Below are 26,196 nucleotides of genomic sequence, written 5' to 3' on the forward strand. Positions count from 1 at the left end.
GATGGATGGATGATGGATAGATGATGGATGAATGATGGATGAATGATGGATGGATGATGGATGGATGGATGATGGATAGATGATGGATGAATGATGGATGAATGATGGATGAATGATGGATGGATGATGGATAGATGGATGATGGATGAACTCGCTGAAGCAGGCCACATTATAAAGAACTTCACTTATTTGTGACTTTCTTCTTACAGCACAAAGAAACTGCTCTTGGTGTTCTGTTCTGTTCAGTTTAATCACGGCTCCTTTCTTTAGCAATCAGAAAATGAAATCATGAAGTCAACTCATTATTTCATGGTTTACAAATTGCTCTCAGCGTGTGACCGTCTTGTTTGCCTGAGATGCTCATCCATTTTTCCCCCTCGATGCCCTTCAGCTCTTCCCTTTGCCCGATAAGAGTAATTGTGCAGTTTTAGCTTTTGTTTTCTTCATTAAACTTTGAGATTGCCCCGAGAAATTTTAAATGAGGAAAGTGCAGCACAGAATTTTAAGCATTTTGGAGAGGCAGGAATGTCCAGGAATAGCGTCTGAGCTCATATTCTTACATGTAAAAGTGATTGTGATGCTGTCTGTACACACATTCTCCACTTTATTCTGGACTATTCACTTCTATGACAAGCATAGTCTGCTCACAGAGAGGCCCCCGTGCCTCCTCATGATCACCAACATGCTGCTTTAACAGGCGCTGCAAACTGTACAAAATTAAAATACCTTCTGAAAATGTACAAATGTCCTTTTTCAGTCTTTAAGGACTGAAGAGAGAATGACCAAATGTAATAAAATGATCTGAAACTGTCCTGTGTGAGCCACACAGAGGTAATTACAGCTGGAACTCCCTTTGCAGCAGCAGCTTTTTCATACTATGGGTTCAATCAGAGGTCTGAAAGTGCTTAAAAAACACTGGATTAAAGCAACTTAAAAAAGAAAAGGTGGCTGAGTGGCTTAGGCTTTGTCTGGGGCATAATGCTGTGATAATCCTCATCCTGCTCCCTCCTCTGCTCTCAGGAATATACAATCTAAATCGCTGGGAGTGCAATGGCTTTCCCTTACTTAAGATAAGTAAAGTTATTCCCAAAACTCCAGAAAACCTCATCCAGCGGTCACCGCCGTGCATCCTTCATTCAAACAGTGGTTGCTGAAAAGACATGGAAAGTTCAGCGCTCTCTGCCTGTCCTGGAGCTCCATTCAGTTAACAACTGTTTTAGATAAAACTCATTTTGCTGACTTTGCTGCAGCCCCTCTGTTGTTTGGAAGGTAACAAATACATGCTTCTGCTTCCATTTCATGAATTTTAAAGACATTTAGTGCTTCAGTTTTCATCAGACAGTCTCCCTGCCTCCTTTATCTGCGTCTGATGAGAGCAGCAACCTTTCTAGCTGCGTTTCCTCGACTTGTGAAGCGTGAACTTCAGGAACAGAAACATCTACAGGGTCCTAGCACCACTCTGTTCATGTGTTCTGCTGTTCTGCATCACGCTTCAGCTTTGAAGAGTTACCAAAGCGGTAAAAACAACTCGCCCTCATTCTGTCTCATCACAGAAAACTGATTTTGCACAGGGTTATTTTCTACGCTTTAAGTGACCTGAATGAATGGAACTCCCCACCAAACCTTTGTGTGTGTTTGTGAACCTGACAGTATTCTGCTCTACGCCCTCCTTCTGTGGGCCACCAGGTCTGGGAGCTGTTTCCACAGAGATCCAACCATGTTTGAATTCACGATGCCAGTGTTTTACAAGGTCATATGAAGGGGCATCATCACCATAAGTTTCTTTCATTTCATCAAAAGTCTTCTGTGGTGTGCGTCCTTTCAAATACAAAAACCGGATAACTGCACGAAACTCGATAGGCTCAATTTCACACTTGACTCAGTTCAAAGATGTATAAATCAGAAATCACAATTAGTTCACAGCTGTAATTTGTCACATAACCCATAGAGATACAAATCATTGCACATGCAAAATAGATCAGACAACAGGAAGTGTGTCAGGGGCATTACTTATTAAACGCCCCTCGTATTTAGCCAGAAAAATTCTTCAATCAAACTTCATTGTAGCTGCAGATTTCCATCGATGTCACATCATGGCTTCCTGTCATCTGTCAGCTACTCTCACTGACGGATTTCTGAGATGGATGTGGAGCATCCCAGGATTTTAAACATGAAAAGTTGCTCCTGTTCACTCTGTCCTGCTCCCTTTGGCTGACTGCACTGTGGGTTTGGTGTTTTGTTGTAGTTTTGCCTGATTTTCTTCTTTACTTCTGCATGTGTTGCCTGGAAATGTGACAGGTTTGCATGATCCTGTGCTGGGCAGTGAGGTTTGGGGGCAAAGAAGGAGTGGGGACGGATATATAAAGTTTGACGTTCTGTTAAACTTTATATATGCTCATTAGTGGCCATATCAGGGCGTATACCAGCAGGAACCAGCTGAAACTGTGGCTTTTACTCACATTTTGGTGTAATTTATGTTTTCCCCACCCCTCCTTTACCTGCCAGGTGGTAGGGTCCATCCAGGTGACACTGCATCAGGAAGTGATTGAATGGAAGGAGGAAGCAGCTGAGTTTATTTCTTCTGTTGTTTCATTAACGTTGGTCATAAAAATAGTCAGTTTTGCCACCGTTTTCTGCACAAAGACCTTCTTCCTGAACATCCAGTTTCAAGCTTTCTGTTCTTCCAAACAGCAACATCTGCTCTCACATGGAGTGACGAGTGAAAACTGCCACAGAATCAGGTATGAAATCAAACTCTATCTGTGCAGAGCAGAGCGGGACTGTGGCTCTTTTCTGTATACTGCGATGCTATACTTTTCTGATTTGATAAGATAAGGCATGCAAAGGTTTCTGACTCTACACGTGTTCTGGATTCATATTTAAATCACATCCTGATACCTAAGACATGCTGCTAAAAGGCCATTTTCTTGGCATGCGCTGAGTAGAACAGAGCAGAGTGAGAACCTTCATGTACCAGCAGCACACAAACCAAACCATGTGAGGACTTGGGCAGAGTGCTACTTCAAACGCAGCCCACTTGTTTTATGTTCCACTCTGTGCGTTGTGTGTTCATATGAAGCTTTTTCTCTGTGTCATAAAGAGGAATGCAGCCGTGAAGACTTCTTTTCTAGAGCAGCTTTGTTGAGGTTCATGAATTTATCCTGCAGTTCTGTCGGAAAACGTGATCAAATCTACGTTTCAAATCATATTTTATCAAAACCATTTCATTCTAAATGTCTCAGCAATAAAATAGGCCAAAAAAATTCACCGTTTGCTCTAATGAGATTCAGTGGAAAACAAAAAATTAAACGCTCCTCTGTGAAGCTATGAAGCCATTAATGACTCAGTGTGTCTAACCGTCACACGACAAAAAATCAAGGAGTTTCTGGCTGAACTACAGGCTGCTTTACACAGAGACAAGGATGGAAATGAACTGAAAACTGAAGTAGTGTGAATGTTTATAGCATCATGTTTTTTTTGTAATATTAGCAACAAATGTGGACACTTGGAAAATCATACGTTACTTCTAGGTTTTTATAAATTCGGTTAGTGTCAATTGATTTATGACATTTTATAAATGATGTTTTTTAGATTCCTCTACATCCAGCCATGGTTGTGCTGTTTCCATTAGGGCTACTGGACTTTAAAATGCAAACATAAATGAGTACAAATGTGAAAGGAGCAAGAAATACCCACAGAGGATGAAATATATTGAAGACCACGTTTCATAGTTCAGAGCCTTCTCACTCCACAAGACTTCCACAGCACCTCTGTTCACAAACATCAGTGACTTCTATGGAGCCCCCAAATGATGATGGACTTTAATAGTTTGTTTTTGTTTTTTACCTTAAAAGTTGGATGTAATTCAGCTGAATGCCGGCTGTTCACCTGCTGCTCTTAGTGAAAATGAAACACTTTTCTTTTTTTTCCCCATTTTCAAGCCAGCAGTGTTTCGTATTCAAAAGGTAGAGTTTGGGTGAAGAAATTCCGGGTTTTGTCTGCTCTTAACCCTCCTGTTGTCCTCATTTATGGACACTAAAAAATATTGTTTCCTTGTCTGAATAAAAAAACAATCAAATAATTTAGAAAAAAAATTCCACAAATTTCTGAAAATTTGCAAAACCTTCAGGAAGAAAATTCCAATAATAATTCAAAGTTTCCCTTAAAAGTTTTATTCAAATAAAAAAAAAAAAACAAATTTGGCAAGAAAATTCTTGAAATATTTTCCAAAAAATGAGTAAAAATCTTCCAAAAATTCTAAAAATATCTAAAGTGATTCCATATATATCAGTAAAAGTTCTAATATTTTCTTTAAGGACATTCATTAAAAAATCAACCAACATTCAGTGAATTTTGCTGGATTTTGTTTGATTGATGTTGAAGAAACGTTTTTTTTTTTAGCATTTCTTTTTTTCCACCAAAGATTTCCAAAAAATGTTGAAAATGTGGACATCAGAAGTTTCACTGTGAAAAAATGTTTTTTCTCCACATTTTCAAACTTTAAAACGGGTCAGTTTGACCCGCAGGACAACAGGAGGGTTAACCATCTGACAGAAAAGCATGAGAAACATTACTTTGGAGTGACTCTACCTGTTTGACTGCCCAGAGCAGCCTGGTGTAGCAGTAGATCATCACCAGGACGGGGAGGCCCAGGCAGAACGTGAAGAGGCAAATGATGTAGGCGTGTGACTGGGCAGTGTTAACCGTCCAGGAGACGGAGCAGCTTGTTCCTGCCCCCTCTATGCCATAGCTGCTCCAGCCCAGTAGGGGGGCACTGTCCAGAACAAGGAGTACAGCCAGGAGCCCCCCACAGCCAGAAGGGGCTTGCGGTAGTCAGGCCCACGCTTGTTGTATACAGTCAGAGTGCTGTAGCGGTCGTAGGAGAGGATCACCAGAGAGATCAGCGACACGATCCCTGAGGAGGACAGAGAGGCAGGAAGCCGAGTCATCACCAGTGACATGGATAGATAGATAGATAGATAGATAGATTAAACCTTTATTAATCCCACAGCAGGGAAACATGGAGCACAACGAATCAGAACGTCACAGAGGGCATAAAAAAGATAAAAAGACAGCATTTTAAATACTGTAAGGCAGCTTTTGTGGGTTCATTTTTAAAGTTTAACCCTCGTGTCGTCCTGTGGGTCCAACTGACCTGTTTTAAAGAGACACAAGTCCTTTAATTCTGGAAATATTCTTCAGCTGATAGCCCAGAGGTTGTTGTATCCCTTCATTAAAGGAGTGTTGAAAATGCAAACAAGCAGATAGCATAAGGACAGGAAAAAAGCCAAATATAATGTGTTGCCAATGGCAGACTGACACCTGCAATCTACTTTTGGTCCTTCTGGACTATTTCAGTCCTAACCAGTGCCAGTCTTATGGCACTAATGGAAGCATGGGATCACCACAGTTGGTCCCAGTTATCTTGGGAAGCTACTGAAAAACTTTGAAACTTTTTGCCACATAAATTGTCAAAGAATAAACAAACTCAGCTTTCTTCGTAACTGTTTTTCCTCCAAAGACAACTCAGTCACAGTTGGAGATCTGTGACAGTGAATCTCATTTAAAGCCTGTCAGCGAGTCTCAATTAAATCAACTGTAGTCAATCAGGACTTAGATGTTGATGGATAAAGAAATCATCAATTGTCAGCTGATTCCTTCATTTAAAGCACAACTTTATTTGCCACTTCACTTAGTAATTGCTCACTGAGTAATTAATTAAATTTGATTCGTCACTGCCAAATATAAGCACCAATCTGCTGCAACATGTTTCTAAATCTCTACATTCTATGATAAGAAATGAGTCTCTTTTTTTGCTGCAAGTTAAAAGAAACAGCAGGAGTTTGGTTTTTGAAGGTCAGCTGTTCCACACAGACTCCCCATTAATAGTGGAATTATTTCTATCAGAGCCTCTCTGGATGAATTCTACCATCCATCAGAGCTGTCACGACATTTTTATTATGATAAACCCGTCATTAAGCACACATTTATACCTTTGTGTTCTAATTCCGCTACAGACTGGTATTTTTAGCAGTGTAACTAAACCTGGTTCCCTCTAATGTCTGACTGAACGTTACACCCTTGGACGGCTTCATTTCAGAGTCTCAGTAAGCCGTGGCACTGAGCCGGCAAGAACAACACACCTAGGAGCTTAAGCAGCTGAACACATTTCAGCCATCAGGGATTTTATTACTCACATGTGCTCCTAATGCTGTGATTCTGTTTTCAGTGAAAAACAGAATCATTGTGTATCTATTGTGCTTTAGTTCCAAAAACTGTGAAAGTGTCAAAGCATGGAATTCTTTCTCTTCAAAGTAACAGCGGTTGTAGTCCTCAGAATATCAGTGTTGATGCTTCAGCAGGGCAGTATGTTATCATCCTGATAATAGGGTCTGTTTAGTGTCTCTGTTTTATAAATTAGCCTGAACAGACCCTAAACTGATGGTTTAGGGGGTTAAAATGTGTTTTGTAGAACATCGGTGCTCCCTCAAACAGCCCTGGTTGTGCACCTGCCTCCTTTTTAAAATCCAATCCTGGCTCTTGGTCTTTCTTCAATTTCACAGGAACATGTGCTGTTAAACCCCAGTAAAACCAGGAAAGACTAGAGACAAACCCTCTCTGCTCGAGCAGCAACAGCCGATCAGTTAATTGATTAGTTGTCAACTAATCAATTAAAGATTAACTATTAAACCAATGATAGTACAGTTAAGAGGAGATTTGTGGAAGGACAGACTGATATTTTTCACCGTTTTCTGACATTTTCTAGACCAAAGAACTAATCGATTAATCAGGAAAACAATTAAAGCATTAATTGACAATGAAAACAATCATTCGTTGCAGCCCGTCTTTGAAGTAGAAACAGAAAGCAATAATCTTGCAGCATCCCATGGTTCAAGATGCCACATATTACCGAGGAATGACGAGTTAAAGGGCAGAAAATGTTGAAGAAAAACAGGTAGATGAAAAACAGAACATTTGAAAACACACTAAAATCACACTCTTCAATTAGATGAAGTGGCGTTAAATTTGGTTCAGATATTCACGGCGCCTAAAAGCTGGAATGATTTTCAGCCGTTTAGTGTTTAATTCAGTCACACAGCTGCTGGTGACTCTCCAGACCCAGTTCCATCGTTTCTGCGTTAACATCACACCAGAGACGTGCTAATTACAAGCTGCAGACTCGTAATTAGCATCTACTTCAACCTCCAAGTTGTAATCACGCTCTGATACATCCAACGTGGCACTTAATAAAACACAGATTCCTGAAAATAGAAGTGATGTGGAAATATCACAGCTGCAGTCTGGTCAAACTGATGCTGTGTTTTCAACGCAGAGTACGTTATTCCTTACGCAGCAGATCCATCACCACAATGCCATGTCATGAACACTCACAAGCCTTTAACGTGGGCTTTTATCCCCAGCTTCAGCATTCAGTACAAACCCTCTATGAGGAAGCAGACAGCACTTTATGAAACCATATTGTTTGGGTGAGGCTCTTGTACCTTATGCTGTCCAATGAACTTTAGTGTTCCGTTGTAGTTCAGAACATTGTGCTTCTACTATTACCCCTAAATGCACAAAAATCCATTACCATAGTCCTCCAAGAATTCTCTATTCACTACTGTCTGAGTAGCTTTGACTGTATTTTTACTGTGTTTTTGCTGGCAGCAGTTTACTAGTGGCTGATTACAACACAGAATATAGACGTGGGAAAATACTGAGAAACTATTGATTTTCAAGATAAGATTCAACTGTACTGTCATTGTCCAGAGTACAACAAGATGCAGCCTTTTCATGTCCCAGCTTGTTGGGAGTCTGGGGTCGGAGTGGCGGGTCAGGAACACTACGGGGCCGTGCAGCAGAAGGCTTTGCTCAGGGGCCCAACAGTGGCGGCTTTCCATGCTGGAGCTCCAACCCCTGACCTTTTGATCTCTAAAGTCTTAACCACGGAGCTTTTCGTGGGATTTTTTGACATTCTTTAAGGGTGGAAAAAGCAGATGAGAAAAAAGTATCTTACTGTATTGTAGAATAAAAAGTTTAGTCCTCAGAGGTAGATCAGCAGCAACCGTTAGGACTTAAATTAACCCTCGGGTCGTCCTGTAGGTCATAACTGACAGGCTTTAAAATGTGGGGAAAAAATACATTCACAGTGAAACTTCTGATGTCCACATTTTCAACATTTTTAGGAAATCTTTGAACATTTTTTGGTGGAAAAAAAGAAATGCTAAAAATGTTTCTGAAGAATATTCACAAAAAATCAACCAAAATCCAGTGAAATTCACAGGATTTTGGTTGATTTTTATGTGAATGTTCTTAAAGAAAATATCAGAAGTTTTACTGATATACATGGAATCACTTCAGATATTTTTAGGATTGTTTTGGAAGATTTTTACTATTTTTTTTAATATTTACAAGAATTTTCTTGCCAAATTTGGGGATTTTTTTAACTAACACTTTTAAGAGAAACTTTTAAGGAATTATTGAAATTTTCTTCCTGAAGGTTTTGTAAATTTTCAGAAATTTGTGGAATTTTTTTGCTGAATTTTTTCATTGTTTTTTTCAGACAAGAAAACAATATTTTTTTGTGCCTGTAAATGAAGACAACAGGAGGGTTAAGCCAATGCTGAAGTGCCAAAAATAGAAGTTCCTCAAATGACCACTTGAGGCCGCCTCTAAAAGTGAGTCAACCTCCATAGAGCCCCATATAAAAATGTCCAACTTCATAGCAGAGAGACATGTGTTTACAGGCTGCTACAAAAAAACTACTGTTGTCTCTAGCTAATTTTCCTGTTCATGATAGTTGTAGCGGTTGTGAATAATTCCATCATTCAAGGGTTTTAATTGTATTAAAGCTTAAAGTTATGCATAAATAAGGGAGTGTCCTCTCTGATGATCATGATCTGTCCAGCGCCACTCACATTCCTCCTCTTTGCTTATTTTTGGAATAGCCAGGAGTTTTCTTAGAACTGCCAAGATGGCTCCAGCTACAGCCGCCACAATGAACTGCTTTCCAGCTCACCTGTGGGGGAAGTCATGGAGGGCACATCCATCTTTAGGTGCAGTCTATTATTTAAAGTGAAGGACACGTAACATACTGTACTCCTGGAATACTTAAAGAGCATACAGAGGATGTTCCATGTTGGTGTAAAGTGTACTTGTAGAAAACAGATTGTCTAGAAAATGCAGTATGAGTGAAAGTTTAGATAAACGCTAGTGGAAAAAAAAAAAAACATCCTAAACCGACTGCTTCCACTCAGTTCCCATCCTTTAACTTCTCTAAGAAACAAGACTGGAGAAAAGAAGTGTTGGAATCTCACTAAGAATAATGGGTTTCAAACATAGCGCCAAGGCCATGGGCAGCATCTGATTTTTCAGCTGTAAATGAGCTGCTTTGCTAAATCTGTTACACAGCTGTGATAATCACATCCACTGACATGCAGCACTAATCACTCATTTAAGTTCTGTGAATGTAATTATACATTAATATGGATTTGATTGAGGAACCATATATAAAATAAAAATCTTAATATTGTAGCACTTCAATCCCTTCATTGTTATGGAAAATAATCAAATGTAATATGACTTAGGAAGAGGTTTTTAATTGTTTGTTTCATTATCCTCTAATGTTACGTTGTGTGGACTAATCTCCCCAACGAGTCAGAACAGCTCATTCTGAACATGTTTCTCCTTTCGGTTTGTTTACTGTGAGGCCATCTGTCCTTTATGCACAAACAATGTGGATCCTTCCACTGATCAACCCTTTGTTATTCTCATGTGTCATAGTTTTCCTTAAATGGCTGTCAATGATGGGACTTGTGAGAAAACAACTGATGTTTGTGATCAGATGTTCTTCTCTGGCCAACGCTCAACGTCACGTTCTGATGGAAAAAGCCCAAACATCATGGATGTGCTGCTAAACTCACAAACAGGTGCTGTTTTTCTGCTTTTTAGTGTCACTCTTACTGACTGAACGAAGCAGAAACCCAATTTAGAGACAAGAAGCCAATCTATCTGTTGGTCAGACCTTGACTTTATTGGTGTTTTCTGTTAAGACTCTGCAACTTTCACGTTTTAGAGGCGTAAACGGCCATAATACCCGTACTCTCCAGCCTTTTAGACGCGTGTTTGATATGACGCACTCCTTGGAAGAGTCTGCACCGACACAAAGCAAGATGTCAGACCTAAAACATAATTACTGATCATCTCGTTACAAAGCTGGGAAACCCTGGTCCCACAGAGGATGTTGCTTTGACCTAACCCTTGCTGTGAATCACACCCACAATGACAACAACCCTCCCTGACCTTCTCCAGCAGGCAAAGTCTTCCCAGACACACTGCAAAAACCGCTCAAACAGCTCGAGGAACACGACCAAGAGCCCAAGGCCTCCAAACTGCCCAGATCTCAATCAGACTGAGCATTTGTAAGATGCACCAGAATAATGTAGGATCCTGTTTTAGCAGCTTCAGGGGGATTTACACCATATGAGGCGGGTGGTTGTAATGTTCGGTGCGCTCTGTAGAACTGTCACTTTTCACCCTGTCTCCCAAAAATATTCCTTTACCACTGGACTGTTTTCCCCATTGCATTCTGAGGAAATGCATTTTCTGCTGGATTCAGTTTGTTTGTGATGTAAGTGAAAGACGTCTTTGCCATTTATTTTGCTGCTGCTTCCTTTCAGCCAACCAATCATACATTAGAATAGACGGGTCGATCTGTAATTGAGGAACTTTCCAAGTCCATTGGGATATATTTGCATACGTTTTTTATTAAAGGTAAAGAATAGCTTTTTTTTTTTTAATTTTCATTGTGATCATGTCTTTACAAATTCCATAATTCACGTATTAATAAAAAAAAAAGACTGGATATCACTAAAATGTCAACTAAATAACCGTCTGAATTTAACACCAACCACCTTCTAATGAGCTAAACAATAATAAAATGAGCTGATTCACAAATAGTTTGGATTGTGTTCTTTTATTAAGTTCAGATAATCATGACAGATATTTCTGTTTTGGCAATATATCAAATTTTATATGGAAAATATCAAATTAAATCCATTTCCACTAAGTTCCCCGTTCCAAAAACTCCTCTCCAGGAAGTGTGTTAATTCCAGATCACATGACCTGCTCCTCATGATGTCATTTCCTCCTGAAGAAAAGACTGGAAGACTCCAAGGCTTTCTGACTTATTTACTAGAAAGTAGTCAACAGGTTTACTACTAGATCTTTAGAAATAACTTTACATTTTATTAATTTTTATATATAATATTTAGAAGAATCTTTCTCTAAAATGTCATGTGGTGTTTGGTTCTAGGCGGTTATGTTGGTTTTAGGCCTGAAAACAGAAAAATGTGGACTATGATACAAAAAGTCCCTCAGTTATATGTTGACCCATATAACGTCACAATGGAGTAGAAGCTTCAAACATATTGTGTAAGGGTCTTATTTGAACACAAATTATAATATTTTTCTAAACCTAATCATTTAGTTTTTGTGTCTGAGCCAAACTAAACATCAAGTCAAAGTAAATGATCGAAGCTTATGACTATTACCTTTCATGTACCTTATGGCTCTGACAAAGACTTTCTCACTACGTCAAAGCAGAAAAAATACTAAATTTCATCCATAACAAGAATTCTGTGTAGTTTGTATCGGATGCAGTTTTGTGAAGGCTTCAAATTTCCATGTTTGTGTGAGATATATATGTGCATATTGCACCATGGCTTGTTGAAGAATGGTAAATAAACTGGTAAAAAAATGGTGAATTAAAATTAAACTGCTACACTGCAGTAAGGGGAGAATTAAAACTGCATCACAGCAAGAATTTAAACTGCACCACAAGGTTCAGAACTAGAGATAAAACTGTAGAAGTAAAGTATTACACAGCAGTGACTCAGCAGAATTCTGTGAGAATGATCAGGTTGATTATCTGGGTGTCAGAGGGCAGTCTGCTAATGCCCCTGGTGTTTACTGATAAAAGCGGTTAAAAAGTGGTTAGGGCTGGCTGAAGCTGTGGTACTTTGTTATCTGTGAAATGTAACAGAATGTATCTGCTGAGATGTCCTGAGGTAAAATGCAGCCTCTGTCCTCCTGGTGCAGCTGCCCAACTATTATTAGTTTTTGGGAAAAACAAGGAGTGCAGACACCATGAGAATAAATGATCTAATGGTGTAAAGGTCATTGACATTTGTCACAAACAAAGAAGAATGGACCTGGGGTGTGGAACCCCAGAACCAGAGGAGTATAAATGCCAGGGCATTGGAGGGCACAGACAGATTTACCCCGGGGTATCTCTGAGTGTTTTGATCCGTACTGCACGGAATAAATGCTTTATTTTTGAATCTGAAGACGGCTTCAAGACTCTTCTCTGTTTTTCCTTGGTGAGACTGCTGCAACTCTTATTTTTAACTGAGTATATTTTTCACTGATTTGGAACCTAAAATTGAGACAATAGACATAATTTGAGAAGACACGGTATACACTACAGGCTTTTGGGGAACTCACTTTTTTCACTTTTTGTTACGGATAAAACCTTAATAGATGTTTGTGAAGCTTTTATCATTTTTCTCATTAAAAACAACATGAATCATAATTATAAGACAGCAAATGGAAAGTATAGCCAGCTGTCATCACCACAGAATTAAGTTCTGTTTGGCAGCATCTGGCATCAAGAAGGTTCAGTTTTTTTTCTGTTCTTTTTTAGTTACAACTTTGTTATTGAGCTGCCACAGTTTGATGATGATGGCATGAGCAGCGTTCACGCCGGTGTCTTAATTAAAGTGACTAAGTGATGAAAAGCCTTCAGGCATGAATCATACATCAATAACAGCCTAATTTTAGAAATGCATGGAGAAAATAACATGCTGTCAATCTGTGAGACCCCCCATAAGTCATGTTTTCAGTAGAGCTGATGTCTTATTAGGAGAAGCTACCAGACCTGACAGAAACACACAGAATAAAACCAGAAGCATCCCAGCTCATTCTGCTTCTACATCCTGGTTCTGCCTCCACAGTTGCACAAACGCAGGCATAAAACTAATCCCAAGTGACTAGAAGCTGCTTTAAATGTTGTAATTTGAATGAGGTGTCCTCCTAACACTGTAGTGACTGTAAAGCAGCACTTCAAACTAAATGCTGACTTTCCCATGAAAACCTGCTCACAGCTGCAGTGCTAATATTTGTTAACAAAGCACAAATTTAATGTTGTTTACACTTTACAATAACGGACGAACCAAAATGTGACCTGAGTACAGTGAGTACAGATTACAAGGGGCATAAAAACGTCTCTGAAATTAAATAGCAAACTCTCAAAGAACCGTTCTTGCTTTCCAGAGATTTAGAGAGGCCAAGACAGCAGGCAGACCTCGGACGGCAACTGGAAGATAAAAATCTTATGAAAAAGGAAAGAAGTCAATGAAATGTGACACATATGAGTCATCCTGCTGGTTTCTGGTTTATTTATAAAACCAAAGGTAAACGGAGAGAAAAGGTGGCTGTGGAGGAGACGAGATGCGACACTGAGGCTGTCAAAGACTCAGCAGGACTTTCTCGGTCCTCATCGCTCTCAGCAGGAGTTTGTTCACATTTTTTCCCCCAGTGAAAATGCACTTTAATCACTGTAAACCTTCCAGTGTTAACCAAATGGCTCCTTTTCTTTTCGACCAGATGTGAAAACAACAATCCAAAGGCAATTAAAACTTGTGTAGCAAAAAGCAGACAAAACAAAGAAAGTAAGTGTAGCGTAGTATGTTTTAGTTACAATGTACTGAAAGTTAAAGACGATATAATCATGGAAAACGATGAATATTCTAGCAATAACTGATGTTTTGATGGGATGGTGGAGGGGACACACACACACACACACACACACACACACACACACACACACACACACACACACACACACACACACACACACACACACACACACACACACACACACACACACACACACAGCTGGAAGATTTGGTGCTTTTTAGAAACCGAGACGTGGAGTGCTCAAAACGTAACTGTAAATGTAAAGTACTATAACTTTTAAAATATATTAGTAACAGAACAATATCTAGTGAATAATATGCATGAAATGTGTCACTGAATAATAAGGGTACGATGTGGAGCAAAAAGCTTGAACATGTTGTTCTGTTCTCTGTAAAAGATGACCTAATGATAACTTAATGTCTTCTGGGGTGAAATATGATAACCTGACGTCATGATCTGACCAATAGAAGTTAAAGTCTAATAGTGTCAAAGCTATTGCTCATATAGGCGTGGAAATACGACCAACTCTGACAGCACAAAGACAAAGTTCAGCTCAGTATCTCTGGTTTTTCTCAGCGTGTAAATCACTGCTAAGAACTATTCCTGGATTTTTGTGGTAAATAAATCCTGCTGCCTCTCGGTGATTCTCTGAAGATCTTTATCGTTTGAACTCGGTCAAGTCTTAAGACTCTGGCCACTGATTTGTGACTTATTTTTCACTTCATCACAAGCAGCATGCGAAGTGAAACGTGAATAAAACACTACAGAATGGGTTGTGGAGTAACAGCATAAAATCCATTTACATTACATTAAATAAAAATAAAGCCAGAAGGGATGCAAGATAAAAAACACCAACAAAACCAAATGAGAGCGGACAAGGCAATCATACAGTTTTATGATCACATACTAAGGGAAGATAAAAATTCCCCGTATTTTATGTTAAATGTGCTCCAGAACTTGGAAGCTTTTATTGTGTAATGCGTGAAAGCTGACTAGTTAAATGTGGCTTTCCTCCGATGGTGTTAATCTGTCACCAACATTTTCTGAACTCTAAATAGGAGAAGTGTTAACCAGTAAACTGTTTTATATATTCAACAACCACCGTGCAGTTTAACTAGATATTCCGAGGAAAGGAAATCATTAGAGTGTTGACAGCCTTTCCAGCTGTTCTCCAGAAACGTGGGACTTGTTTGTCTACGTTGTGTAACGTTTGTTGTTGTCGCGGTGAAAAGCCGGGTTGCTAAACAGATTGTTAGACGTGAAAGAACCACTGAAGTAAGCCTTACGTTGTTTTTTTTCTTTTAACTGAGAGCTGAGTCTTGGAGTGCACCACTTGCAGCTTCTCACATGACATACACACTGAATTTCACTCTGAGCGCCACTTAACCTTTCTGTGAAAAACACATAAACCTGCTCGTATGAATGTGATTCTTTGTGCTTCCTTATTTAAAGCTCGCCTTGGGCAGTCCAGGAGGAGCTGATTATCAGTTCCTCCTGTTATGTGTGAGTTTGTCCTCCAGCAGTGACCGACTGAAGCAGGCTTTCTGTTGCTACTGCAGTAATTTACTCTGGAAGATGATACCTCAGAGTTATTTTTACAATTTGTAAAGCATGCCAAGAAAATAAAGAGAAACAGACAAAAACAGCACAGCGCACATAAGTAGAAGCTGATATTTGTCTTCTAATGTTGATCTAATTTTGAAACTAAAAAAATATATTTATTTGCATTATTTTTTTTGCATTTCATCACTTAATTAATTTAAAACCATCAATTATGGCTGCTCCAGTGTTTACATGTGGAGAAATTAGCACAGAATGCAAATCCCTTATCACTTCCATGCAGATGTGCTCAGTAAAGTATTTTTCCTGAGAATAACAAGCAGAAGAGGAGTATTTGCTTGTGTTTAACATTCAGATTGCTCTTCATGCTTGTAGCAGCAGTTTGCATAGGGCAAGGCTTTTATCTCCTAAAATAAACCAGCTTTCTGTCAAATGGGCGAGCATCTTGACACCAGATTCATATAAACACACGCAGCGAGCTTCAGCATCGCACCGAGTCAACGCTTGTTTGCAAAAACCGAGAGCCAGTGGCACCATGCAGAAGCCCTGTTGATTTTACACCCTACGAAATACAGCAGCTTTTGTTTCATAAAATGGAGATTCTGCTGCATCAGAATTCCCTTTTTGTTTTGTTGCAGCGATGCAAAGAATGTATTAAAGAGATGCAGTGAAACAAAGACGATATTTCAGTCTACGGGTATGGAGAAGTAGGAGGAAGATTCTAATAAGAATTATAATAACCAACAATAAAATAAAAATAGGACAATAATTTAGTTTTGTGCATTCCTTCAGCCAGTCTGAATGTGCAAAGACAAATGATTGGCTGTGAAGAAATGTGTATTAAGAACCATAAAAGCCACTGAAGCACAAAAGCACAATCAGAACATTAACGGGCCCGGTACTGTACATGGTCTGAGGATGGGCCTGAATCTGAACGGGAAACTATTTTTAGAACAGAGAAAACAACAAAAGTTTGGGTGCACTGAGTTTGTTCAACTACAGGAAACTTGTAACCATCAACAACGCAAAAATAACTCCAATTACATCACTTATTTAAACGATAACTTTGCAACAATGAACTAAAACTGGAACGCTTACAGCACAATCACAGTTGGTAATTATCTTACAGGCTTTGGCAACATTATTCGCTCACAGAATAAATTTGTTCGTAAGTCTTTCCGTGGGATTCGTTGGTTTACTCGCAGACTTCAGGGAAGGTATTGCAGCTCCTGGAATAACACTGGGAAAAAGCCAGAACATCAACCAACTAAATCCAGAAAATAGTTTTCTGAATGAGAAATGTAATCCAAGATTAGGCCTGCTAAATGTCTGCATTGTCAGCTCCTATTGTAAAGACATGTAACTGACAGCGAGACAGCTCCAGTGAATCTATATCTGACTGTAATACTCATTGGTTATTTTCAGCGATAAGCTGAGTATAAACAGAAAACTAGGAACATCAGCATCAATCGATGACCAGTTTGTTCTTATCTCATGCAGAGTTTAAAGGGTGATTAAAGCGTGATCAGAGCATGGGTCGATATATAATGACAGGACCTTTTGTACCATAGTCCACATTTTAGCCGTTTCAGGCCTAAACCAACATGGCCGCCTATAACCAAACACCACATGGTATTTTAGAGAAGATTCTTCTAAATATTATTTATACAACTGATTTCTACAGACATTGTAGTAAACCTGATGACTGCTTTATATGAAATAAGTCAGAAAGCCTTGGAGTCTTCCAGTCTTTTCTTCAGGAGGAAATGACATCATGAGGAGCAGGTCATGTGATCTGGAATTAACACACTTCCTGGAGAGGAGTTTTTGGAACGGGGAACTTAGTGGGAAGGGATTTAATTTCTATATAAAATGTGATATATTGCCATAAAAGAAATATCTGTCATGATTATCTCAACTTACTAAAAGAACACAATCCAAACTATTTGTGAATCAGCTCATTTTATTATTGTTTAGCTCATTAGAAGGTGGTTGGTGTTAAATTCAGATGTTATTCAGTTGATATTTTAGTGATATCCAGTCATTTTGTTTATTAATAAGTGATTTTTTCCATAATAAATAATGATGGAATTTATAAAGACATGATCATAATGATGATAAAAACTTTTTTTTTCACTTTTAATAAAATTGTATGCATCCCATGGACTTCAAAAGTCCCTCAGTTATAGATTGTTCCATCTGATTTGTCGCTCTTGGGGCTGCACAGTGGAATAAGTGGTTAGCACTTTGCTTTGCAGCAAGAAGATCCCCGGTTCAAATCCCGGCCTGGGATCTTTCTGCATGGAGTTTGCATGTTCTCCCTGTGCATGCGTGGGTTTTCTCCGGGTACTCCGGCTTCCTCCCACAGTCCAAAAACATGCTGAGGTTAATTGGTTACTCTAAATTGTCTGTAGGTGTGAATGTGAGTATGATTGTGTGTCTGTATATGTAGCCCTGTGACAGACTGGTGACCTGTCCAGGGTGTCCCCTGCCTTCACCCGAGTCAGCTGGGATAGACTCCAGCACCCCCCATGACCCTAGTGAGGATAAAGTGGTGTATAGAGAATGGATGGGTGGATTTGTCGCTCTAATCAGAACACATTCAGGTGGAAGACGTGAAGAGATCTGACAACATAATTAAAGATTTCTTTTTTCCCCCCTGTGACAAACACTAAATTCAGTCCAGCGTGTATGAAAAATATGAAACCTGCCCAAAGGGGTTAATTCACACAAGCTTTCGCTCGCTATTAAAGGAAAAGAAATCTCCTGATGTTTCTTAAGGGGTCTGGAGAGGTCACAAACACTGATGTAGTAATGAACAAGTCTGACAGCAGTCCTTGTTCTGTGGAGAGAGAGAAGGTCAGAGTGAGGAGTGGAGCTCCACCAATCCAGCCGCCCATGTTGTCCATGACAGATGGGCGTGGCCTGATGCAGCACAGAAATGACCGCTGTAGGTTTGGTGGTATTTAGACCCAGTGTGACTGTTACACCACTCTGTCCACCACAGGGCACTGATAAGTAGACTTTTAGCTATAAAATGACCGGCCTCGTGTGGGTCACATCACAGCTCTTATAAAAACATACAAGGAAGTCCACAGAGGGGCATTTTATTGTGTATCCATGGTAGCTGAGCTGTCATTTCACATGCACTAATTAGCCACATGAAAGCAGTGACACCCAGCAGAAAACCTGTCAGAAACCTTCTGCAGGTGAGCAAACTTTACATAACAAATGATGTGAAGCGAGACTTAGATGTGCTTTAAAAAAATTTATCTGGAAATATCATTAATGAATCCCCTTTAGTCACCTCAGTCACTAATGTGCCACAAAAAACACAAGACTGTAGAGATTGACCTGTATTTATGCTTTCCACTCAATATCTTCAGGCTGAATGTGCAGCAGAGACTCATTCTGTCTAGAAAGTGTTAAGAAATAAGAAAATTCTGGATTTGGTCATTAAAAGTGCAAAACTCAGCACACAATCCAGATCCAAAAGTATTTTAGTCTTTTAAGTCATATTTTTATAGGACAGTGGAGAGAGAGGAAAGGTGGATAAAGAGAGGGGGAACGTAGTAAATGGCCACGAGATGGATTGGAACCCGTGACCGCTGCGTCCAGACTACAGTCCTTCAGCCAGCTGAGCTAATGTTAGCGCCATTCATAACATGAGCTAGCGTTAAAAAAAAAAACTCCAAATGGACTTACCGAAGCAGGAGTTGATGAAGCCCGTACCAGCTGCAGCCGCTGCGCCCCAGCAGCCACTTCCCGCGGATGCTGGAGGCGAAACTGAGCGTGGTTCCGAACAAACAGACCAGCATGTCACTGACGCTGATGTTCAGCAGCAGCATGTTGACCGGCGTGCGCAGCTTTTTGAATTGCAAAAGAGAAGCAGAACGACGAAGTTGTTGAGAAAGCCAAAAGTCATGATGAAGCCCAGCACCACCGACAGCACGATGAAGCCCGTCGGGGAGAGCTTGGCTGTGCCCGCCGGCGCGTCCACCAGCTCCCGGTCATCGCTCAGGTTGAAGCTGTAATTGAGACCAGCCTGACCAGAAAACATCCTGCGGTCCATTCATCTGAGTCGATCTTCACTCCAGAGCCGCTGGCCGCCTCATTGCTCACCTGGAAAGTTTCTGAATACAGCAGCTTTCTTTCAGTTTTTCTTTTTCTCCCGCATTCACATCGTCCTCACTTTCCTCCACTGACTCTGAGAGCAACTAGCTGCTAACACGGTCTTAGAAAACTGACACAAAAGGCTGGAAACGCTCAGTGGTGCCATAAAGCGCCACCTGTTACCTTTTACGCATCGCCTCCTCCGTATTCACCGCCTCAAAGCGCGCACCGGCTCCTCTCCGTGCGCTCTGGCTAAACTGGCACAATTCATCCAAGCTGATTAGCCCCTCCACCTGTCTTTGTGACTGTTTGCTGGATGTTTGGAGGAACTCTGGTACCTTCAGGTCACCACTTCGGGGTTGACTGTAATCCGTGCTGGCCGTGGAGAGTCGTGCGGGATGAGCGCTGTTGTGTAAGCGCTGCGATGCTGCCGTTTTAAAGGCAGGGCGGCTCTGACGTCACGAGGAGCGGGGATGTTTGGGGCTACAGGGGAGGCGTGTGCGTGCTCTTGCAGATATATTTTTTTCTAAAGTGCTGGTTTAAATTTAGAAGCATGGCAGGCAGAGCTGACATGGACAGGTTCTGGTGAATATTATACACTAATGAGTTCAGAATGTGTGGCAGCACAGTGCAGAAATAAAAAACAAACCCTCCTGAAAATCAGGTTTGTTGCGTTTTTTCACCTTATTATCATGTCCTTGTGGAGTTTTTATAGCCTAAAAGTCCTACTGACATTACAGTGCACTGATGACAAACAGTTTTGTGGTTTTACACAAAATAAACCTCAGAAAGTGATCCTGTCAGCTGGCAGGGTGGGCCTTTCTGTAGCTCTGACCCTCCTCAGATTGGTTTCTGGTTCTGACATGTATGGCTGAATTACTGCAGTATTGCAACACCACATTGTGCAGTGTATGGAGGCTGTGAGCAGGGTAACAGGTGAGCAGTGTGCTTGAGCTGCAGTGAATCAGTAAAGGAGAAGTATGGACCTAATAGATATGCATGTTCTAAATCAGAGGTGTCCAACGTATGGCCATGGGCCAAAGCTGGCCATCCAGAGGGTCCAACCTGACCCACAGGATGACTTTGCAAAGTGTAAAAGATACAGAGATGACATAAGTGCAATGCTTCAGTGAAAATATCTTAAACTTGTCGCCTGCATTGCCACAACTTTTCTGTATAAACTGTATACATGTAAAAGGCAGGGGGAAATAGTTCTGATCTAGTTTGTTTGGTGTGTCACTTCAGGTGGTCAGGATCACTACACAGATGTGGAAATGAATGTAAATTTAAAACAAGAAAAGCACTGAGATAGTGCAGTACTCCAGCAAGGCTGTTCATTCCCCTGTATGGCATTGTCAGAAATGCAGCATATTTTTGTATTAGTGCAGTGTTTTTTATTAGTTATTGATGATCTAAAATCACAGCAACATAGAATGTGTCCATTTAATATAGATGTACACACAAATGAAATGACCATGCTCTGAGCACAGGTGTGTGTTCTGCATGTGTATGTTCTGTATTTATACCGGATCACATGACCTACATATGTAACGGGAGGCAGGAATTGATGGGACTCAGAAACACCCCCACAGTTTAATCAGCTGTTCCTTGGATCATTTCTGATGGATAAGTCCTGATAAGTCCTCAGAGGTGGATTTGTAGTAGGATCACAATCAGCTGATGTAGTGTTCACTGGTTGTCATGGTTACAGTGACGCTGGGCCACTATCTAACAATGATACAGAAATCTTTAACTAATCCGTGGATCCAGACTATAAGCTGCATCTCTGCCAGAATCTAATCACTTGGTCCTTGTGTCATTTCTGACCTTTAATGGAAATTTCATCCAAATCCGTTGGTCTGTTTTTGAGTATGTTGCTGACAGACAAAGAGACTAACATACACCGACCGTAACATAACTCTGCCTACTTGTCTGAGTAACAATTCCTAGATCTTGAGAAATGTTTTGATCATAAAGTAAAATACGACATCATTCAGTTCCAGATAGCTGTGACTCAATGTTTGTACCTCTGTAGACACTCCGTGGTCTCTCAGTGCTAATGCATGTGTATAAATGATAAACAGAGGCATAATATTAACATTGAACTTATTTTTCTTAAGAAATTTCAATTTGTTCAGTGTTTTGCAAAAAGGTAGTAATTAAATATGAACATTTTCAGAATGTACTTATACCTTTTTTTTGCACTAAAACAGGGAAAAATGTGGAGTTGTGGTTATTATGTTGTGATTTTCCTGCTCTGGCCCACTGGAGGTCAAACTGTGCTGAATGTGGCTGCTGAACTGAAATGAGTTTGACGCTCCTGTTTACCTTGTGATATTTCTTCTTTCAGAGTAATCATCTACCTCCTGCCTGCTGGCGTAAACACTGTTAAATATGACGTTGTTAGAAATTAAACTGCTGAAGCATAAATAAAGAAGTGCCTCTATCTCACCCAGCTACAGCAATAAAACACACTAACATGAACATGTCGTTTTGCTGTTAATACTTTGTGCAGTATCTGAACAAAGGATGGAAATCACAAAGGTCAGAGCTGTGTTTTCCATATGTCCACAGCGCTGAGTGTAACCGGAGGTGCAGAGATGAGACAGCTGCTGCTCAGCTACTGCGGCCTTCATATTAGGTTTCCCTCCACACACTACAGCACATTGTCGCTCAGCCTGCTTAACGGGCCCACATGCTTACATTTGTGGCCATATGCACACACAAAGACACACCACAGGGGCCATACGTGCAGGACACGTGTGCAGAAGCACACACAGGGGAGACAGTGGAATACGAGCTCACAACATCTCAGCTGCAGCACCTGTTGACCATCAACAATCCCAGCTGCTCGGCTGTGAGCAGAACACACTGATGCCATGTAGCTCCCAGAGATCCGTGAACACACACATTCATCCACAACACGGATCAGAGAGCTGCCATCACCTCACATACGTGTGATCTACACAAACAAACATTCCCAGGTACTGAATCTCACATGAATCAAACACAGAAGAAGAAGCTCTGATGTGTGACAGCCGTCAGAGTTCAGGGATCGTTGAACAACTGTCCTCCTCACAATTCACTGCAGCAGAACACTGAAGCTGCTTTGTGCCGGTCAGGATTCAAACTCCCAGAAGAAATCAAAATGATTCTGATTTTTATTCTGCAGCACCGATAGTTGACCTGAGCGTAAAGCAGAATGAGGTCAGTCTAAACGTAACATTTTGAATTTTGTTTTGAAATTAGCAGCTTCATTTTCAAAAACCTCCCAAGAAGAAAGGAAAAACTCCCCTCAGAGACTTTAGCTCTTATTCAAAGTTCTCATATGTATTTAAGCCGTGTTTTTCCTGTTGCATTTTTTTTCACTGCAAAATAAAGTCCTGCTCTTCTATGAAAGCAGCACAATGACAGCTAATTAGAAAGAGCTAAAAAAAAGTCTTTGTACATTTATAAGTCCACAGGTGTGACCGATGCTGGAAAAACAGAGGACTATATGGAAAAGTGGGTGAGAGCTTTCATTTCTCTGTGACACCTCCATGCTACACATTACCCCATAAAATCAGTACTCTGTTCCTTCTGTATATTTGTATTTATTTAACCGTGCTGTGGAACGTTGCAGCACTCTACTGGGCTTGTTTGTGTTCATTTTATGCTACAGATTACAGCCTTCATCATTACATCTCAGGCTAAAGGTGGTTTAACTGTTTGTTCTGGTGTTCATACTGACCTTCCTCTGTTCAGACTCCTGATTGGCTGGAAGCCGCCCGGCACTTCCTGGATTTATGTCAGAGTGACATCACTGGGCCAGACTAAGTGGAGGGTTTTCCCTTTTAATGAATGTTTCTTTTGTATTAAAAGCATCCGTCAGGAGTGGTTTCACATGTTTAGCTTTAGGGAAGACATCTAGAAATAGCAGCAGGTGTGTAGCGTGTCCAGTGATGCTGTTCGCTGATTTGTTTGCATCAAAGTTATAGATATGTCACCATGCTGTATGATGGTAGGGCTGGAGTGATGAAGCTCCATATATAAAGGAGAGAGACGAGGCTGTGCTGCCACGATGGGACTTTTTTGTTGTTGTTGTTTTACTAGCAATGTAAAATTCCTTGCAAATAATTTTTGCATTGTTTTGTCGTTTTAAATCTCACATTAATGGAGGCAACCTGTAAATAAAATAAATTTTGCACACAAGAAGTCTGCCTGAGTTACCTTCCTTGACCTTGTAGACAGATTATATATTTTTTATTTGTTTTCGTACTTGTCTTTTTATTTTTAAATCTAGACTGTGTAAACACTGCTGCAGTTCAACCGAAAAGTCCTGAATTGACAAAAAGTACTTTTTATATAGAATCAAGTTAGAGCAAACCTATTTTTTATTAATTTACATTTTAGCCAAAATAATATAAAAATACACAAAAAATTAAATAATTTTTAATAATATAATAAGAATTTTTAATAAATTTCCTGATCAGCTCATCACAGATGAGTACTTCATGGAACACTAGAAAGTTGAAAATCCAATTATTCTGCTTTTTATAAATGAAACTTGCATTTTAAACCCACTGGCAGCTTTTGGGGGTTCAGATGTTTGGTTTTCTACATGTTCAGGGTTCTACACAAACTACCAGGCTGATTCCCATGAAGTAAAAGATGGTCAACAGAAAGCACACATTAAATGTTAGTGCAGATCTTGCTTTTGGCTGCAAATTGCTAATGATAAAAGACTGGACTACTAGCCGGGATGGAGGTCTTCTGTCTAAGAGTGTCTTTTTAATTTTAAATGTAAATTTAGAGGATGTGTGATTGGTTTTGTTAATGGCACATAACTAACAGCTGGTCGATCAGAAGCGTCGCTGTGGTCATCTCCTGTCTCCTCCCTCTGTTTCTGACAGATGAAATACAGGCAAACTATGCTTCAAATATAGTTAGAAAAAGTATGCAACTCCTACATTGAATCTTGGTGTAAACTACTTTTATCAATCAGTAGTTTTAAAACAGATGTTCAGAAAAGGTCTTCACAGAGGTTTAGAAACTTGACAAGTGAGCTAAAAAAATCCTCTATTCATCCCGATACAGTGAGTCGTAGTTTTTATTCAAACATGTTGGTGTAAAAACCAATTCATTTCAAACTGTATCATCTGTTAAAAAAACAAACAGAAAATACAGTATGAAACAATGTCAAGAGTTTAACAGTGTTACCTTGAGACTGTGTTACCAATGATACCAGTAAAAACAGGTTATTGCTCTGTTCAGATTCCCAGCACTGACTGACTGGAAGCCTCTTTTGATAAATAGATGTCAACTGCAAAACGTTCTTTGACTTCTTTTGAAGGTGAAATGTCAGCTGTGTGGTTAATATATTAGCTAAACAACCACATTTTCTACTTGGATGCCCTCTGTTGCTCATACAGCAGTTGACAGTTACACTTTTGATCACCATTAAAGTTCCATTTCAGGAATAGTGAACAACTCAGTGTTTTTTTTTTATTTCCACACGTGTCAAATGACTTTTATTTTCTCTCTACACGAGCTTGCAACAGTTTACTAGCTGATTTATTTTCTATATCAGATATGAAGATAGTTTATTAGTTGTTTTGAAAGTGGCCTATAAATATAGAACTTTACACCCTCCAAAACAGGACAGCATGACTGCAAAGAGGAAACAGAGGGAAAACGTGAGCTTTTGGTAAGATAAGATAAAGGGACGCCCCTGCTTTATGACTTACAGGGAAATCAGAAAGAAAGAGCAGGGCTTATGCAGTTATAAAGACTGGAGGGATATAAGGAAACAGTTGAAACAGAGAGAGGAGTAGCGTGCTAGAAACCCAATTTAAAGAAATCACAGTCACTTTCTAAATAGTTACACAAACTGTAAAGATTTTGTCATTTAGATCAAGATGAAGATACTGGTGCTGCTTTCACTGAGCTTTGCAGGTAAGAAATTTCAATTCCATTTCTCAAGGAGTGTGATCACCTCCTGTCGTCCTGTGGGTCAAACTGTCCCGTTTTAAGTTTGAAAATGTGGAGGAAAAAATATTTTCACAGTGAAACTTCTGATGTCCACATTTTCAACTTTTTGGTGCCCATAAATGAGGATAACAGGAGGGTTAAATAGTCTGTGTGTGAACATATGCAACTCAAGCTGCTTTTGTAGAACTAAAATTGGGAATATTGCAAAAAAGAGGAGGATTGTTGAGTGCTGCTTAAGGCTCCAAAACAGGTGTGGACAATGGGTAAAAACAGGTGCTCTACAAGGACCAGGCCCGCGGATGAATAGAAATACAGAAAAAACTTGCTGAGCAGTAACTGTGACTTGAACTGAAGCAAGAAAAGTCCGAGGCACTCTGTACTTACTCAATTAAAAGTCCTTTATTAGCTACATGGACACCACCAACATGTTTCGACACCAAGTTGTTTCACAAATGTTGCCCTGAGAAGACTTGGTGTCGAAACATGTTGTGGGTGTCCATGTAGCTAATAAGGGACTTTTAATTGAGTAAGTACAGAGTGCCTCGGACTTTTCTTGCTTCAGTTCAAGTCACAGTTACTGCTTCAGCAAGTTTTTTCTGTATTTCTAAAATTGGGAATAGTTCTACCTGGAAACTTCCCAGAGGCCTGAAGGGTTTAAGCCTTTGCTTGTGATAATCATTGTTAATATTTCTGGTTTCTAAATAGGAATTAAATGAGTATGTAGACATCCAAAACAAAGAGATGCCAAATCACCCAAGGCTTTTCTATGCCTGTGTACAGGAGCTCATGTTAAAA

General features: G+C 39.9%; 1 pseudogene; it reads right to left on the reverse strand.

Moving 5' to 3' along the window:
- Positions 1–19,868, reverse strand: part of LOC110956945 (vertebrate ancient opsin-like) — a 35,500-nt pseudogene extending 15,632 nt beyond the window's left edge.
- Positions 19,869–26,196: the final 6,328 nt, after the last annotated feature.

Source organism: Acanthochromis polyacanthus, chromosome 14 (assembly GCF_021347895.1).
Source record: "Acanthochromis polyacanthus isolate Apoly-LR-REF ecotype Palm Island chromosome 14, KAUST_Apoly_ChrSc, whole genome shotgun sequence".
NCBI classification, from domain to species: Eukaryota; Metazoa; Chordata; class Actinopteri; family Pomacentridae; genus Acanthochromis; species Acanthochromis polyacanthus.